This window comes from Schistocerca serialis, chromosome 7 (genome assembly GCF_023864345.2).
Source record: "Schistocerca serialis cubense isolate TAMUIC-IGC-003099 chromosome 7, iqSchSeri2.2, whole genome shotgun sequence".
NCBI lineage: Eukaryota > Metazoa > Arthropoda > Insecta > Orthoptera > Acrididae > Schistocerca > Schistocerca serialis.
In genome coordinates this window covers 314,635,926-314,655,863 of record NC_064644.1, presented here as the reverse complement: position 1 = coordinate 314,655,863, position 19,938 = coordinate 314,635,926, and positions in this window count along the sequence as shown.

Genomic DNA, 19,938 nt, shown 5'->3' with positions numbered 1-19,938 from the left:
TGTAGGGCCGAATGCTGTATCTAGAGGATAGTGTACCAGAGACACACGATGTTTGTTGGTCAGTACTTCAGCCTACTGGATGATTTTCGATTCAGTGAAGGAATGCTCACCAGAGACTCCCGTTCTCGCCATGTTCTACAGTTTTTGTTGTTTTCAGACACTTCGTCATGTTTTGCGCTGCATTTGTAAACATTTCGCTGTCTACACGTTTAAGTGCTTTGTAATATATTACAGCTGCTTCAAATATATTCTTAATTATTCAGGTGAGTTTATGGTGAGTAAAATGCAAAATATTTTAGCACTATTTATACAGCATGTGGACAGTTAAGCCATACTTCGTCGATATTGCACCACCTTGTACCCCGAAACAGAAAAAGGTCTTTTACCACTGAACATGTGGTACTTGCAAATAAACAGTTTTTTTTTGATGTCTTAAAAATTTTCTTGTGTTGGAAATGGAATTTATATTAGTTTTCAGTAGTCTACCTGTCAAAATGTAGTTAACTTGTAATTAGTTTTTGATACACTTCTGATTAATCTGATTTTACTTACTGATTATTGGTTTGTTCCAGAATAATAGTGTAACAGATATATTATAAAATATAGTAAGGATAAGAGCTTCTCGACTGCAAAACTTTTAAATTTTCACAGAATATTTGTTCCGAGGTACCTTGTACCTTGTAACATGTTTTCACATTCCGAAAAACCCTTATTCTTCTTCATCATCTCTAAAGATAGTATTAGGCTTTATGACTGTCTCGGCCTTCCCAAAATCCTTCTTCCAAAAGAACAGTATTCCACTGCCTGTCTAGCGATACTCTGAGGTAACATACGCCATAAATGCTCTTTACAATCCTGGTTTAGTTGGATTACTGTTTGAGATAATCGGTATACCCCCAATTCTTTCCTTATTTCTTCATTTCTTATTTTGTTTTCTTTTTTTGCAGCCTTTCACTGATCTAAGGAACTTAATTTATGATGTTCCTTGTTGCATCAGGTCTTTTTTAGTGTCCAACTTTATGCTCGACATAGTATCGTGGGTGGTGACATGACGTATACGCTGTGCAGTTACATTAATGTGAACAGGTGTGAAAAGTGTGCATAACCATATTTTGGAGCACGGACCGCTCCGAGACGTGAAGTAACAGAGTCACTGAGGTTGTATAAGGTACTGACATGGATGTGGAGCCATGTTGACTCCGATGCTGTACCACCTGCACTAGATTTCTCGGTTGCGGATACGTGGCGCGAACAGTCCAGTCGGAGTGGTTCCACAGATTTTATATTTGGTATAAATCCAGGAAGTCCGGTGGCGAGAGGAGTGCGGTAAATTCATCCTGGCGCTCTTCGAGCCACACACGTACACTGTAGGCTGTGGGATACGTTGCATTGTCTTGCTGGTAGATGCCATTGTACAGAGGAAAAACAAACTGCATATTGGGGTGGACATGGTTCTCAAGTACAGACGCATACTTTTGGTGCTCAGTGTGCCTTCCGCAATGATGATATCATCCAGAGAATGCCACAATAACATTCCCCAGACCGTAGTGCTCCGACGATCATTGCAAGGTTTTTGCTTTGACGTTGCACGCCGCACACGCCAACAGCTGTCTGTACAACGGAGCATAAAATGCGATTCATCTGAAAATGCTACCTGTCGGCACTCAATGGACGTCCGGTTACGGCATTAGCTTGCAAATTCCAAGCTCCGTCGCAGATGAACAGCAGTCAGAATGGGTGTCGAACCAGGCGCTGGTGTGCAGGCGACGTTCGTTGAACGGTCGTTGAGAAGACACTGTTAGTAGCCCCTTCGTTCATCTTGGCGGTCAGCTGTTCAACCGTTGCACGGCTGTTCGCCGCACGCATCTCCGCGGCGGTCTTTCACTCCAGTCATATATGGCCCTTGATGCAACACAGCTGTCTCGTGTACAGCATAGGCGCTGGTGACATTAATTTGACTGCACCGTCTAAAATTTAATTCGCTTTTCCCTTCTTATCGTACCACATGCAAACTGATAATGTTAGTTTTCTTATTTATGTTTTCTCTTCTTCAATGTTATGCCACATTCTAGATGCTACAAATGGGATACATCTAATATTGTGGTGTTGATGATGAGCTTAGTCCTCATTGAGTGTTTTCCCAAAATTTCCATTTTTTTTTTATATGCTCAGATTATGATTTAGGCTTTCATTGTCTAATCTACGTAGCGCTGCTTGTAATTTGTCTTCAATGTCCTGTACCATTACCTGCTCGTTGGCCAGAAGCATCGTATTTTGAAAGTCGCTAGCCGCAATTCTTAGACCTTGAGTATTCCGTCCTTCATCCATTCCAAAACCGATTCAACGATCTATATATTGAACAGCCCCAATGAGGTACAACCTTACCTCATTTCCTGCTTTATCTCTATTTCTGAAGTCAGCTCTCTGCCGGAAGCCATTCTTATTTTGGTTTTTTTATATAAACCTTGGCATTCTTTTATCAGCATCTGACCGCATCTACAGAAAAAAATTTCTCATAGAATAGAGAAAATATGTTTCAACTGGCGCTTGATAACACTTAATTTTTCCCATCAAATTATGCAGTACCAGAAAAAGACTGCACCACATAAATAGTGAATTTCATCTTTTAAAAGTGGAATAAGAAAATACATTAAACTTCTATTACCCGGGTACAGTACTGTTCCCTACTAGTTAAATTATGAAAGTAGGTCTTGACTTCTAATAATTTGGGCACGTTTGTAAATGAAACGAAAACTATTATCCGGTTTAGAGATCATTTGTCATCTGGTAGCGTGAATTTACTTGTAACTCCAGTCTGATTTTAGTCCATCCCACGAGGCACTTAAGCACTATGTTTGACAACACTCGCGTCTGACAAGCAGAAGATGAGAGGAAGCATCTTTCTCGCTCAAGAATGACAAAGATGGGCCCTCTAGCACGCCGAATTTTATGTTAGCCTTCCATTAACCCTTTTCCGGCTGAGAGTCTGAGAGAAGCTGTAAAACTAAACGCATCTCCCGGAACATTTTGATGTAGCGCTCCCGGGCTAACCGTTCGGAAGACGTCGTCGTGTCTGAGACACCCGGTATGCACAAGAAGCTGAGCTGCCTCTTATCTTAATTGCAGTGGAATGGCTTTCTGAGAGAGAGAGAGAGAGAGAGAGAGAGAGAGAGAGAGAGAGCTCCTCCTAGATGTAAGCCGCGCAGAGCTCAGCGGACTCTACCCCGGGTGTTGCGATAGAAATGTCGGCCCGGAGGTGGCCATTTATTCCGTATAATTGGGGTGAATTGGCAATAACGGGAACCGTCTAAGGCTCGCCACAGTATAAATCACCGAGCCAAGTCCGAGGATCTCAGAGAAACGTTTAGTTGCAATCTCTCTGCCAACGAAAATCATCTGGCAAACAGCCACGCAGGGCGCAGAAAAGACCAGCGTGAAAAGCTGTGGTGTGGTCGACTCATTTCTGAAATCTAGTCTAGAGATTTCGACCCACTTTTGACGAGTAGACCTCCAAGTTTGTGGAATATTACGAGGTTTCTTAATGTGATGTCTGTGAGGGTAAATAAAAAAATCGGTCACGTGCGAGTAGGAGATGCATTCTGAGGGTTCCACACAAATTTAATTGTGTATACAGACAGATCTTCCATCCCTGGAATCTAGATCTTTGACTATTTTTTAATGTTTTCGACATTGATACTGGAAAGACATCGGTCCCGGGAACTCTAAGACTTTCGAGAATGTTTTAATAGCAATTTTGAAGTCGGATAACAAGCTTGCTGCTTGCTAAATTTCTTGATTCTAGGTCAACGAGAAATATCCTGTAGTTTTTGATGAGTGAGTTTCCGAATATCAAAATATGTGGCATAAATAGCCGAATCTTTTGATTGCATTGGTGTAGAAGATTCAATTTTTTACACCACAAGGACACAGAAGGCCTAAGTACGCGACATAAATTTGAAGTTGATACGTCTATCCGTTCCTGAGGAAAAGTGGTCGCAACAGACAACAGACGGACAGTCAGACAACAAATTACCACAAAAGTTTTTTTCGTGTGATATAATAAATTAACAATTTTAGAATATTTTTCTTTACTTTTACTGTGAAAGCTTGCTGCTTGCCACATTTCATGGTTTTAGGTCATCGGGGAGTACTGTACAGTTTTTGATGAGTAAGTTTGCGAGTACCAGAATAAGTAATATAGATAGCGGAATGTTTTAACTGTGTTGACTTAGAAGCTTACGTTTACTACAACGACAGGGAACTATGGACATTAGCATGTGACATAAATTTCAATTTGAAGAGGTTGAAAAAATACGCCAACCAGTTGCACACCATAGGTTTATTTAGCCCTTGACCTAGGTTACGATATTTATAAAAATATTTTCTTCTTCAGGAGTGGGCCATAAAAATGTATATAAACGGTTACAAACTATTTTTGCTTACATAGCTAAAATATTAAAAATAGAAAAATATTTGTGACATGTGTGTATTCACTTGTTACATCACATATTGGTAAATTACATTAGCTGAAGCCGAGCGGCTATACTCATACACAAAACTGATATAAAAACCAGTAACAACACATGCCATGGCTCAGACAATCTGAGCAGACGTCTACGGTTGTTTGCAGATGACGCTGTCGTTTATAGACAAATAAAGTCATCAGAAGATCAAAACAAATTGCAAAACTATTTAGAAAACATATCTTAATGGTGCGAAAAGAGACAGTTGACCCTAAATAACGAAAAGTGTGAGGTCATCCACATGAGTACTAAAAGGAACTCGTTAAACCTCGGTTACACGATAAATCAGTCTAATCTAAAGGCCGTAAATTCAGCTAAATACCTAGGTATTACAATAACGAACAACTTAAATTCGAAGGAACGCATAGAAAATTCTGTGGGGGAAGGCTAACCAAAGACTGCGTTTTATTGGTAGGACACTTAGAAAATGTAACAGACCTACTAAGAAGACTGCCTACACTACGCTTGTCCGTCCTCTTTTAGACTACTGCTGCGCGGTGTGGTATCCTAACCAGATAGGACTGACGGAGTACATCGAAAAAGTTCAAAGTAAGGCAGCACGTTTTGTATAATCGCAAAATATGGGAGAGAGTGTCATAGAGATGATACAGGATTTTGGGCTGGAAATCATTAAAAAGAAAGGCGTTTTTCGTTGCGCCGGAGTCTTCTCACGAAATTCCAATCACCAACTTTCTCCTCGGAATGCGAAAATATTTTGTTGACACCGACCTACAAAGGGAGGAACGATCAACACGATAAAACAAGGGAAATCAGAGCTCGTACGGAAATATATAGGTGTTCATTCTTTCCGCGCGATATACGAGATTGGAATAATAGAGAATTGTGAAGGTGGTTCGATGAACCGTCTGCCAGGCACTTAAATGTGATTTGCAGAGTATCCATGTAGATGTAGATGTTAAGAAGACAGCAGCCAGATTACACTCCGCGTATGTCAAAATAAAACGCACAAATGTACTCGTCCACTAGTAAAGGCTCTTGTCAACATAAAATTATAACAAGAGTCTAAAGAATACAATATCTGAGTAACGTAAGTATTCACTATGCAAAAGACAAAGGGCAGCTGTTCAAAGATGCAGGTACAAGCGATAAGAATAAATTGGGATTCAGAGGGCACTAAGTACGTGTGCGTAAGAGCTACGCCTTGCTTATGGTAAGCTTAAGCGGTAAGAAAAAATTGAAATTCAATGGTTAAGGAGAAGGCTGGGATGTAACTTTATCAATTTTACTCTTTAACCCACCTTTTTGTAACAGAAGTCATTTTTGTAATAGAACTGTTATCTTCTGCAAGCTAGATTTTCGTGCCGTATCACTCTGCTACATAAATGTTTTACAGGTAATTTTAAATTTCATATTTAATGTATACCTCTAAAATTATTGCATTCATTACTGACCTTCTATAAAAGATTGTCATTTTGCTTTAATGCTAAATTGCATTACTTAATACCGGCAAGACGTACTGCTTACGCGCATGTATATAGCGCTCACTGCATTCTAATTTTTCCTTATCACTTAAGCTTCCGTTATGTTAAGCGAAAGTTCCTCTTTATAGTGACGTTGTTTTAGCTCATATTCGCTCTTCTTTCCCCATATATTTGTAACAGTGGTCCTTTGTAAATAGAACGCTAGCTTCTGCAAGCTGTATACACGTAGATTAGCCTATTACGCTGTCAGCAAATGTATTAGTGATTTTATACGTAATGTATACCTGTAAATTTATTGCATTATTATTAGTCTCGTAGCAGAAAGTTTCACTTTTAAATGTTAAACGCTGTTTCTTAACACAAGTGTAGTTCTTACGCGTACGTATTTAGCGCCCTCTGCATGCAGATTGCCCTTTGTCTTTAGCATAGTCGATACTTATGTTATGCAAATATTTTATTCTCTTGTTATAATTTTACGTAGACGAGATCCATTACCAGCATACGAATACATTTGTGCATTTATTCTGACATACGTCGAGTGTAATCTGACTGCTGTCTTAAGCCATGGGATGTGATGTTTCTGGTTTTTATATCAATTTCATATATCAAAAGAACCGCTCAACTTCAGCTAACCTAATTTACCACTACGTGACGTAACAAGTGAATTTTCCTGTTATCAATATTTTTTTAAGTAATTAAAATAATTGGCAACCGTTTATATACATTTTTAGGGCCCACTCCTTCTGAAGAAGACATTTTTTAAATATCGAAACCTAGGTCAAAGGCTGTACAAATCTTTAGTTTTCAACTGTTTGGCTGATTTTTTGAACGTCTTTAAATTTATACAGTTGCCGAATCGCACCCATGTTCAAGATTTTGAAATATCACCTTGATACCTCTAAACGTTCCAGATAAAAAGCCCTTTTAAGAGGTGGATGGACATATAGACAGTCAGGTTTCAAATTTTTAAAAAAACGTGTGAAGTACTTGCAGATTAACAGTTCTCGGATTATTTGATTTACTTTGAAATCTTGCTTCTTACTAAATTTCATTATTCTAGGCCAAAGGGAGCGACCCCATAGGTTCTGATGAGTGAATTTGCGAGTATCAAAATATGTGACATAAATAGCCGTATCTTTTGATTTCGTTGACTTTGTACCTTAGTATTTGACATACATTTCAACTTGAAACGTTTACCCTTTCCTGAGAAAAAGAGAATACAAGTATGGACAAACAGACATTTGGATAACAAATCAAAACGAAAAAAACTCATTAGTCATAATTATAAATTGAGCACCAAATGACAAAACCCCATAGTTTTGGTGTAAGATGATAGCAGATTAACAGTTTTCTGATTTTTTCTTTAGTTATACTGTGAAATCTTGGTTGTCGAAAAATTGCATGATTCTAGGTCAACGGAAAGTACCCTCTCGGTTTTGATGAGTGAGTTTTCGAGTGTGAAAATATATGCTATAAACGACCATCTGTTGGTTGAATTGACTTAGAAGTTTCATTTCTTACACCACGATGGGATCGTAGACCTTAGTAAGTGGCATAAATTTCAACTTGATCCGTCTGCCCATTCCTGAGAGAAAGGGTTTTGAACCGTCGGACAGAAAGACCGACAGAAGGACCGACAACAAGGTGATCTTATAAGCGTCATGCTTTTACTGACAGGTAACCTTAAAAGTGTGTGCGCGACCTTTTTTCTAATCTGTTATAACAACAAAAAATTTAGAACTATTTCGTATTTTAACATAGTTTTGGTTGAGCATCAAGCCATGCACACATTACTTCGTTCGTCCTCTTCATCGGAGTTGAATTGGAAATGTCTTAAACCTTCTCTTAGTGGATCAAATGTAAATCAGTCCGAGGGACAACAGGCCTGTATGCAGAACATTCCAACACCTAGAAATGCATATTCTACATCGGAGGAACAGTGTGGAGGCGATATTTGGACACGTGTTTTCGAGTAAAGACAAAGAACGCCCTTTGACAATAGACGTTGGTGTTTGTTTCGAATTACTGGCTTCAGATCCTTGCAAAACATATCAGTATAGCGTTGACTGTTCATTGTTGACCACTTTTTCAGATAATGTTGCAGAATATGCGCTTCTGCGTTCTTCATAAATACAGTGAGCATTACTTTTCTTGCAGAGCGTTTATTCCTGAATTTCTTTTTGATTGAAGATCAAGGGTGTTACCATTCTACCGTTTGGTGTCTGACTCAAAGAGATGACGCCATGTATCATCTCTAATGATGGGCCATTTGAAAAACACTCTTCCTTCATTAACATTTCAGTCCACTGACTGTTGACAGATTCTCTTGTAATTTCGCTCTTGCTGTTCTTGTTTTCGGACCCATTTTGTACAGACTAAAAGAGTTGAATCAGTTATGAATGATGTCGGTTGCAGACCAATGACTAAAATGTGCACTAGGTTTGGCGTTTAATCAACAATGACTGGTCGAATACTCAAAAATTAGGTCAAGGATTTGCTCAATGCAGCCCCCTGCCCCCTCTCTTTCTCTCGCCCTCTCTCTCTCATATATATATATACACTCCTGGAAATGGAAAAAAGAACACATTGACACCGGTGTGTCAGACCCACCATACTTGCTCCGGACACTGCGAGAGGGCTGTACAAGCAATGATCACACGCACGGCACAGCGGACACACCAGGAACCGCGGTGTTGGCCGTCGAATGGCGCTAGCTGCGCAGCATTTGTGCACCGCCGCCGTCAGTGTCAGCCAGTTTGCCGTGGCATACGGAGCTCCATCGCAGTCTTCAACACTGGTAGCATGCCGCGACAGCGTGAACGTGAACCGTATGTGCAGTTGACGGACTTTGAGCGAGGGCGTATAGTGGGCATGCGGGAGGCCGGGTGGACGTACCGCCGAATTGCTCAACACTTGGGGCGTGAGGTCTCCACAGTACATCGACGTTGTCGCCAGTGGTCGGCGGAAGGTGCACGTGCCAGTCGACCTGGGACCGGACCGCACCGACGCACGGATGCACGCCAAGACCGTAGGATCCTACGCAGTGCCGTAGGGGACCGCACCGCCACTTCCCAGCAAATTAGGGACACTGTTGCTCCTGGGGTATCGGCGAGGACCATTCGCAACCGTCTCCATGAAGCTGGGCTACGGTCCCGCACACCGTTAGGCCGTCTTCCGCTCACGCCCCAACATCGTGCAGCCCGCCTCCAGTGGTGTCGCGACAGGCGTGAATGGAGGGACGAATGGAGACGTGTCGTCTTCAGCGATGAGAGTCGCTTCTGCCTTGGTGCCAATGATGGTCGTATGCGTGTTTGGCGCCGTGCAGGTGAGCGCCACAATCAGGACTGCATACGACCGAGGCATCATGGTGTGGGGAGCGATCTCCTACACTGGCCGTACACCACTGGTGATCGTCGAGGGGACACTGAATAGTGCACGGTACATCCAAACCGTCATCGAACCCATCGTTCTACCATTCCTAGACCGGCAAGGGAACTTGCTGTTCCAACAGGACAATGCACGTCCGCATGTATCCCGTGCCACCCAACGTACTCTAGAAGGTGTAAGTCAACTACCCTGGCCAGCAAGATCTCCGGATCTGTCCCCCATTGAGCATGTTTGGGACTGGATGAAGCGTCGTCTCACGCGGTCTGCACGTCCAGCACGAACGCTGGTCCAACTGAGGCGCCAGGTGGAAATGGCATGGCAAGCCGTTCCACAGGACTACATCCAGCATCTCTACGATCGTCTCCATGGGAGAATAGCAGCCTGCATTGCTGCGAAAGGTGGATATACACTGTACTAGTGCCGACATTGTGCATGCTCTGTTGCCTGTGTCTATGTGCCTGTGGTTCTGTCAGTGTGATCATGTGATGTATCTGACCCCAGGAATTTGTCAATAAAGTTTCCCCTTCCTGGGACAATGAATTCACGGTGTTCTTATTTCAATTTCCAGGAGTGATATATATATATATATATATATATATATATATATATATATATATATATATATATATATATATATATATATATTTCTACACCTAGAATCGCCCCTTTAATGTCTTCCTGCATTTAGCTACAGTTTTTACTACTGTAACTTCACTGTTCATATCAGCACCACTCGCGAAAAGCCTCATGGAACCGAGTGGTGCTGATATGAACAGTGAAGTTACAGTAGTAAAAACTGTAGCTAAATGCAGGAAGACATTAAATGGGCGATTCTTGGTGTAGAAATCTGCAGTTTACTCTCAACATAAAGAAATGTAGTATATTGTGCATAATTATGCAGAAAAATCTACGATTAAATAATTTTTACGATTGAAGAACAGTCACAGGAAGCAGTCACATCCATAAAATATCCAGTGGTACGAATATGGACTGATTAGAAGTGGAACCACCACATAAAATAAATAGCGCGTAAAGGAAATGCCAGACTGAGATTCAGTGGAACAATCCTCACGAAACGTAATCTATCAACGAGGGTTGTAGCTTGAAAAACACTCATTCGACCTATATATGAATATTGCATGTCAGTCTGGAATCCGTAGCAGATAGAAATAGCAGAGTAAATAGAGAAGATCCAAAGAAGAGCAACACGTTTCGTTAAGGTTTCACTTAGCAAGCGCAAAACCGTCGCCGTGATGCTCAGGTAACTCCGTGGCAGACGCTGCAAGAGAGCCATTCCGCGTCACGATGTGGTTTACTATTAAAGTTCTGAGAGTGTACCTTCGTGATACAATGCACTAATATGTTGCTTCCTGCTACATTTATCTCGCGAAAAGATGAAGACAAAATCAGAGAGATTCGGGCCCACACGAAAGCCTACTAGCACTCGACCTTTTCTTTGCTTTATTTTCTTTATTTTTTAACAGCTTTCGGAACGTGCTCTTCCAGCCATCTCATCAGCGTGTTGTCACCCCAGGCCAACACAGCAGCCAGTCCCTGAGCGCACAAAATCTCCGACAGAGCCGGGGACCGAAACCGTGCCCCCGCGCTTGGCAATCCGCCACAATCGTATTTCCCGCAAACAATTCGAGGCTGCAACAGGAAGGAAGGGGAAAGTGGTACTGGTACACAAGATACCCTCCAGCGCACTCCGTGAGGTGACTTACGGAGTATAATTGTAGACGTAGATGTAGCTTCGAACAGCAAAGCAGTGTCTCAGTTAAATTTACTTGTAGTTACCTCCATCAGTCTGAAGTTGACAATACTTTCCCCGTGACTGCATTTAAAGGGACAGTTCACCTTAGATGGCTCCTAACAGATACTTCTCGATACTAGACAGTGTGGCAATATGGCTGCAGTTTAATAGTGAAGAGACTTAGGTACAGACGGATGTACACTACTGGCCATTAAAATTGCTACACCGAGAAGAAATGCAGATGATAAACGGGTATTCATTGGACAAATATATTATACTGGAACTGACATGTGATTACATTTTCACGCAATTTGGGTGCATAGATCCTGAGAATTGAGAACCCAGAACAATCACCTGTGGCCGTAATAACAGCGTTGATACCCCTGTAAATAAGATGGCGTGTACAGGTACAGCTGCCCATGCAGCTTCAACACGATACCACAGTTTCAAGAGTTATGACTGGCGTATTGTGACGAGCCAGCTGCTCGGCCACCATTGACCAGACGTTTTCAATTGGTGTGAGATCTGGAGAATGTGCTTGCCAGGGCAGCAGTCGAACATTTTCTGTATCCAGAAAGGCCCGCACAGGACCTGCAACATGCGGTCATGCATTATCCTGCTGAAATGTAGGGTTTCGCAGGGATCGAATGAAGGGTAGGGCCACGGGTCGTAACACATCTGAAATGTAACGTCCACTGTTCAAAGTGCCGTCAATGCGAACAAGAGGTGACCGAGGCGTGTAACCAACGGTATCTCATATTATCGCGCCGGGTGATACGCCAGTATGGCGATGACGAATACACGCTTCCAATATGCGTTCAGCGCGATGTCGCCAAACACGGATGCGGCCATCATGATGCTGTGAACAGAACCTGGATTCATCCGAAAAAATGACGTTTTGCCATTCGTGCAACCAGGTTCGTCGTTGAGTACACCATCGCAGGCGCTCCTGTCTGTGATGCAGCGTCAAGGGTAACCGCAGCCATGGTCTCCTAGCTGATAGTCCATGCTGCTGTAAACGCGTCGAACTGTTCGTGCAGATCGTTGTTGTCTTGCAAACGTCCCCATCTGTAGACTCGGGGATCGAGACGTGGCTGCACGATCCGTTACAGCCATGCGGATAAGATGACTGTCATCTCGACTGCTAGTGATACGAGGCCGTTAGGATCCAGAACGGCGTTCCATAGTACCCTCCTGAACCCACCGATTACATATTCTGCTAACAGTCATTGGATCTCTACCAACGCGAGCAGCAATGTCGCGATACGATAAACTGCAATCGCGAAAGGCTACAATCCGACCATTCTAAAAGTCGGAAACGTGATGGTACGCATTTCTCCTCCTTACACGAGGCATCACAACAACGTTTCAACAGGCAACGTCGGTCAACTGCTGTTTGTGTATGAGAAATAGGTAGGAAACTTTCCTCATGTCAGCACGTTGTAGGTGTCGCTACCGGCGCTAATCTTGTGTGAATGCTCTACAAAGCTAATTGTTTGGAGATCACAGCATCTTCTTCCTGTCGGCTAAATTTCGCGACTGTAGCACGTCATCTTAGTGGTGTAGCAATTTTAATGGCCAGTAGTGTATAACATTGCCCACGAAAGGGAAGGGTGCAGTTTGGAATCACGACCAGCACACAAATCTCAATTCCCATTAAGTTTCAAAATAATGCACGCTCAGCTTCGGAGTGAAATATTTATTCTGTAAATTCAGTAACATATTAAACAACGTAACTGAAAATGTAAAATGATATAGTAGTTCCAACCTTTTTGTCCATTATGCCATCTGATTAGCTTTTAGAGATGCACATTGTAGCATAATTGTGGAAATTAACATGAGCATCTTTTTGAAAGAGCCGTCTAGGCTTTCATCTATTTAATTCATAGAAAGCGGAGAATTGTCCAAACATATTTGAAATCTCAAAAACAAAAAAAACAAAAAAAAACAAAAAAAACAAGTGTTAATAAAAGTGCCATCTCACTCTGGGATGTTACATGGAACACTTATTGTAATTAAACAACAGCGAGCCCTTACGCTACTTTACATAACTGAAAGACAGCAGGTGAGAAACAGAGCCGTCACAGGAAACTGTGGCCTCATTCCCGGACACTCCACCGTCGACTGATGTTGGGCCACAGCGGGCGCTGTTCCCTCACGAAGTCAGAGTGCGGCGTGTGTGGTGCGCTGCAAATGCAGAACAATAACACCGGCGAGAGGAGCACTCCGGCGTGCGCTTTTATGCGTCGCCAGAGAGGCCTGCAAGCGCGGGCTATTGGATTCGGAGCAGCGCGGGCACGCCAATGACTGGGCGACGGAACGAAATGCCGAAGCGTTCCGCGTCGGAGGGGCCGACCCCGGCCGTCCATTACGCAGCGCCTGCTCCGGTGCTTCTTATGCAAATTGCTGCCAGCCCAGGTCGGAGTAATTTAGCGTCATTTCCTGCCATTATACACGTTGCTTCCACGGCTGCCTCTTCGACTCGACCCTCTTCGCTCGCGGACCCACGTCAGCAGAACAATAGCTGGCGCTTCGAAGGGGCACCTCGCTTTGACGTTATCGTCCGGAGCAGGTTTCAGGTATCTGGCTGTAGGCTGGATACCAAGTCGCCATCTCGACGAAAACATCACTCTGGTGACTTTGCCTAGAGCTTTTCATAAAAAGCATACAGACTATTTTCTTAATCAGGGTAGAAACTTTAGAGGATGATGCAGAAGAGGAAGTGCAATAGGAGACACAGGATCCTAGCCGAAAAAGACTTAGTCGAAAGTGAGAATACTTCAACTTCATCCTTGATATTAGAAAGATGGCAGAAAACCCAAAGAGATTCTGGCCATACATAAAGCACATCAGTGGCAAGACTCAATCAATGCTTTCACTGAGCGATAAGAACGAGGAAGTCACTGATGACAGTGCCACTAAAGCAGAGTTATTAAGCACGGTTTTCCGAAACTCCTTCACCAAAGAAGACGAAGTAAATATTCCTGAATTCCAATCAAGAAAAACTTCCAAGATGAGAAACATAGAAGTGGATATCCTAGGTGTAGCAAAGCAGCTTAAATCACTTAATAAAACCAAAGCCTGCGGTCCAAATTGTATACCAGTCAGGTCCATCTCAAAGTATTCTGATACAATAGCTCCATATTTAGCAATTATACACAACCGCTCCCTCACTGAAAGATACAGGGTGTTTCAAAAATGACCGGTATATTTGAAACGGCAATAAAAACTAAACGAGCATCGATAGAAATACACCGTTTGTTGCAATATGCTTGGGACAACAGTACATTTTCGGGCAGACAAACTTTCGAAATTACAGTAGTTACAATTTTCAACAACAGATGGCGCTGCGGTCTGGGAAACTCTATAGTACGATATTTTCCACATATCCACCATGCGTAGCAATAATATGGCGTAGTCTCTGAATGAAATTACCCAAAACTTTTGACAACGTGTCTGGCGGAATGGCTTCACATGCAGATGAGATGTACTGCTTCAGCTGTTCAATTGTTTCTGGATTCTGGCTGTACACCTGGTCTTTCAAGTGTCCCCACAGAAAGAAGTCACAGGGGTTCATGTCTGGCGAATAGGGAGGCCAATCCACGCCGCCTCCTGTATGTTTCGGATAGCCCAAAGCAATCACACGATCATCGAAATATTCATTCAGGAAATTAAAGACGTCGGCCGTGCGATGTGGCCGGGCACCATCTTGCATAAACCACGAGGTGTTCGCAGTGTCGTCTAAGGCAGTTTGTACCGCCACAAATTCACGAAGAATGTCCAGATAGCGTGATGCAGTAATCGTTTCGGATCTGAAAAACGGGCCAATGATTCCTCTGGAAGAAATGGCGGCTCAGACCAGTGCTTTTTGAGGATGCAGGGACGATGGGACTGCAACATGGGGCTTTTCGGTTCCCTATATGCGCCAGTTCTGTTTATTGACGAAGCCGTCCAGGTAAAAATAAGCCTCGTCAGTAAACCAAATGCTGCCCACATGCATATCGCCGTCATCAATCCTGTGCACTATATCGTTAGCGAATGTCTCTCGTGCAGCAATGGTAGCGGCGCTGAGGGGTTGCCGCGTTTGAATTTTGTATGGATAGAGGTGTAAACTCTGGCGCATGAGACGATACGTGGACGTTGGCGTCATTTGGACCGCAGCTGCAACACGGCGAACGGAAACCCGAGGCCGCTGTTGGATCACCTGCTGCACTAGCTGCGCGTTGCCCTCTGTGGTTGCCGTACGCGGTCGCCCTACCTTTCCAGCACGTTCATCCATCACGTTCCCAGTCCGTTGAAATTTTTCAAACAGATCCTTTATTGTATCGCTTTTCGGTCCTTTGGTTACATTAAACCTCCGTTGAAAACTTCGTCTTGTTGCAACAACACTGTGTTCTAGGCGGTGGAATTCCAACACCAGAAAAATCCTCTGTTCTAAGGAATAAACCATGTTGTCTACAGCACACTTGCACGTTGTGAACAGCACACGCTTACAGCAGAAAGACGACGTACAGAATGGCGCACCCACAGACTGCGTTGTCTTCTATATCTTTCACATCACTTGCAGCGCCATCTGTTGTTGAAAATTGTAACTACTGTAATTTAGAAAGTTTGTCCGCCTGAAAATGTACTGTTGTCCCAAGCATATTGCAACAAACGGTGTATTACTATCGCTGCTCGTTTAGTTTTTATTGCCGTTTCAAATATACTGGTCATTTTTGAAACACCCTGTACGTACCTAAAGACTGGAAAATCGCTCAAGTCACACCAATACCCAAAAGGGAAAGTAGGATTAATCCGCTGAATTACAGACCTACATCACTAACGTCGATTTGCAGTAGGGTTTTGGAACACATACTTTATTCCAACATTATGAAGTACCTCGAAGAAAACGATTTATTGACACATAGTTAGCAGGGATTCAGAAAATATCGTTCTTGCGAAACACAACTAGCATGTCATACTCAAGAAGTAATGAGACCTAGCGACAGGGGATGTCAAACTGATTCCCTATTCCTAGATTTCCAGAATGCTTTCGAGACCGATCCTCACAAGCGTCTTCTAACCAAACTGCGTGCCTATGAATATCACCTCAGATGTGCGACTGGATTCGTGATTTCCTGTCAGAAAGGACACAGTTCGTAGTGATAGACGGAAACTCATGGAGTAAAACAGAAGTGATATCCGGCGTTCCTCAAGGAAGTGCTATAGGCTCTCTATTGTTCCTGATCTACGTATATTAACGACATAGCATACAATCTGAGCAGCCGTCTTTGATTGTTTGCAGTTGATGCTGACGTTTACCATCTTGTAAAGTCATCAGATAAACAAAATGAATTGCAAAATGATTCGGATAAGATATCTGTATGGTGCGAAAAGTGACAACTGACCAGAATAAAGAAAAGTGTGAAGCTATTCACATGTGTACTAAAGGAAATCTACTAAATTTCGATTACGTGATTAGTCACACAAACCTCAAGGCTGTAAATTCACCTAAAACTTAGTGATTACAACAACAAATAACCTAAATTGTAACGATCACATAGACAACGTTTTGGGTAGAGCAAACCAAAAACTGTGATTCACTGGCAGAACACTTAGAAGGTGCAACAGATCTATTAAAGAGACTGCTTATATCACGCTTGTCTGCCCTATTCTGGACTATTGCTGTGCCGTGTGAGATTCGCATCAGGTGGGACTGACGGATGACATCGAAAAAGTACAAAGAAGGGCAGCTCCTTTTGTATTATCACGAAATAGGGGAGATTGTGCCACAGACACGATTCATGAATTACAGTGGCAATCATTAAAACAAAGGCGTTTTTCGTTGCGACGGTATCTTGTCATGAAATTTCAATCTCCATTTTTCTCCTCCGATGGCGAAAACATTCTGTTCGCACCCACCTATATAGGGAGAAATGATAATCACAATAAAATAAGAGAAATCAGACTTCGCACAGAAAAATTTAAGTGCCCGTTTTTTCCGCTCACCGTTCGAGAGTGGAACGGTAGAGAGGCAGCTTGAAGGTGGTTCATTGAACCCTCTGCCAGGCACTTTATTGTGAATAGCAATCACGTAGATGTAGATGATATCACTTGAATCACGTTTCTTTTGTTTCATCCAACAAATATTTAAAAAAAACGGAGAATTGCAGTTCGGAGTAGCGCTCCGAAGGTTTCCATACAAACTTAATTACATATGTAAATAGTTCATCTATAAGTTTTGATGAGCGAGTTCTTGAGTGCCAAATATGTGAAAAGTGGCCGTATAGTTTGACTGCATTAACATAGAAGCTCAAATTTTCTGTATTGCCAAGGGATTGAAGACCTTGATGTGTGACATAAATTTCAACATGATCTTTCTACCCAAAAGTAGAACAGACAAGCATAAACAGACAGACAACAAATGACAAAAAAGTTTTATCTGACGTAGTTACAAATTACCAATTTTCGGATTTTTTCCTTTACTCGTCCTGTGAAACCTTGATCCTTGTCAAACTGCATGATTGTAGGTCACGGGAGGTACCCTTCAGATTTTGATGAGTGAGTGTGCGAGTATCAAAATATGACATAAATGGTCGTATCTTTTGGCTGTTGACTTAAAAGCTCAAATTCTTTAAACCGTCAAGGAACATTGACATAAATTTCAACTTAATGGCTCTACAGATTGCTGAGGAAAAGGAGTCTTAGCTAATGGACAGACAGACAGAGGTACGGACAATAGAATGATCCTAAACTGGATCCGCTTTTACCAACTGAGGTACGGAACTCTTAAAGTGAAACTTTGTTTACGTGTTTGTTTTTCTATGCATTCCCATAGCACTGCGATTACGAGGAACTTTGGTGAGTTGTTGTGCTTACGCTCGCGAAAGTTCTGTGAGGGTGGTGATGGAAAAAGGGTGACATAGAAGCTTAACTCATGATGAACTTCTTGAAAAATTTCAGTCAAATTTTGTGTATACACGGTTACTCCACCTACCCCTAGGGATGGGGGTGAGAGAGAGAGAGATGATGTGGCACGTCAAAATATTCGATAACGAGCAATGTTGGTATCAAAGTCACTAGATTTATTAATGACGACCACTATGATGTTTCACTCCTAGAGTTGGAAGCAGCGGTGGAGGGAGGCGGGTGGAGAGTTGCAAAGACGGCGACGTATCAGCGTATCTGTATAACGCCTAAAGGATTTTCTACCGAAACTGGAGTAAGTATTTCTTACTATGTGCTAACGTTTACGGTGACAGAGAGACAGCCGCCAGCACGCCTGCGCTGAAGGTTTCACGTGAAAAAGCGTGACATAGAAGCATAACCCATGAACATCTGGAGCAATTTCAAGCAAATTTTTTATACAAGTCACTCATTATTTGCATAGTCTGTAAGTGCTATGGGAGTGAGGTACCTCTACTGCTACTAGAGATGAGGTTGGGGAAGATAAGGGAGACGTAACAATGTCCGGAGAGAGTTGGTGGTATTTTTTCCCCACATTAGTTGACTTGCAGCTCGTGGTCGTGCGGTAGCGTTCTCGCTTCCCATGCCCGGGTTCCCCGGTTCGATTCCCGGCGGGGCCAGGGATTTTCTCTGCCTTGTGATGACTGCGTGTTGTGTTATGTCCTTAGGTTAGTTAGGTTTAAGTAGTTCTGAGTTCTTGGGGACTGATGACCATTGCTGTTAAGTCCCACATAGTGCTCAGAGCCATTTGAACCATTTCTTTGACTACTACAGAAGTAAGAAACGCAAGCTCTCTCTCATCTGCATTGTTCAATGCATGTGCCACATCGTGTTTCGGGGCCAAAGATCATGCCACGTGGCTCAATTTCACGAACTAGTTTAACGTCTTCTCCAGAGTCATGTGGTATAAAACAGTGGAGAATCAGACAATTGTCCTCTTTCTCGAAACCACAGTCAGTTGGTGGCAGAATTACAAGATTCATCTAAATTCGCTACTGATACAGATGAAATAGGTGTATAAACACATGTGAAATATGTTAAATATATATGTGCGTGAAATATTTGTGACACATGCGTACGCGGGCGAAGCCGCGGGCAAAAAGCTACTAGTAAATAAAATTCAACGTATGCCACTATCTCCATTATTAATGATGCTATCAATTTCGGACGATTAATCCACCATATTACAGTATTTTACCCTCTCCGTATGCGAGGCAAATAACGCACGCCAATACGGTAGCGCTCTACTAGCAGATGGCCTGTTGGAATATTGACAGTGAAAGGACTTTTGAGCAGCAATATTTAGCTGTTGGAGGCGTTATGTTGTTTAACCCCAGAAGCTGCGCAAATGTCCTTGATCAAATTCCAGCCACCTCCGCGGCGTCTCCATTGTCTCATCATCTAACTATCCAAAAGCACGCTACACTCACAGTCATTACAGCCACCTACTCTCACGACATACACTTAAGACACAACCGTCTCCTATCAGGTGGTAGCTAACAACGACATACGGCTCATTTTGCGCAGGCATTCTAACGTGGACAATTACAGTCGTGTTACAAAGCATAAGTTACCATCCTCCAATCTAATTTAGTCTATTTGTAGGCTGTTAGCTAATTTTTGGTTAAGTAGCTGTAATTGTTCAGGTTATAATGCCTGATAAAATAGTATTATGGCATTTTTATCAAAGAGACCACATGGCGTACTCCATAACTGGTACCATTATTAATAAAGGGCCGTGTGGTAGAAGTGGAGTTTTATTTCCTGCTTTCAGTAAATACCATCGCCACAATATACATCAGTTTATTTATGTAGGAATTTTTGCTGTCTGCGTAACTTGCGCAAGACGCTTCATTCACAGAAGTTGTTCAAAGCTGCTTTCCGT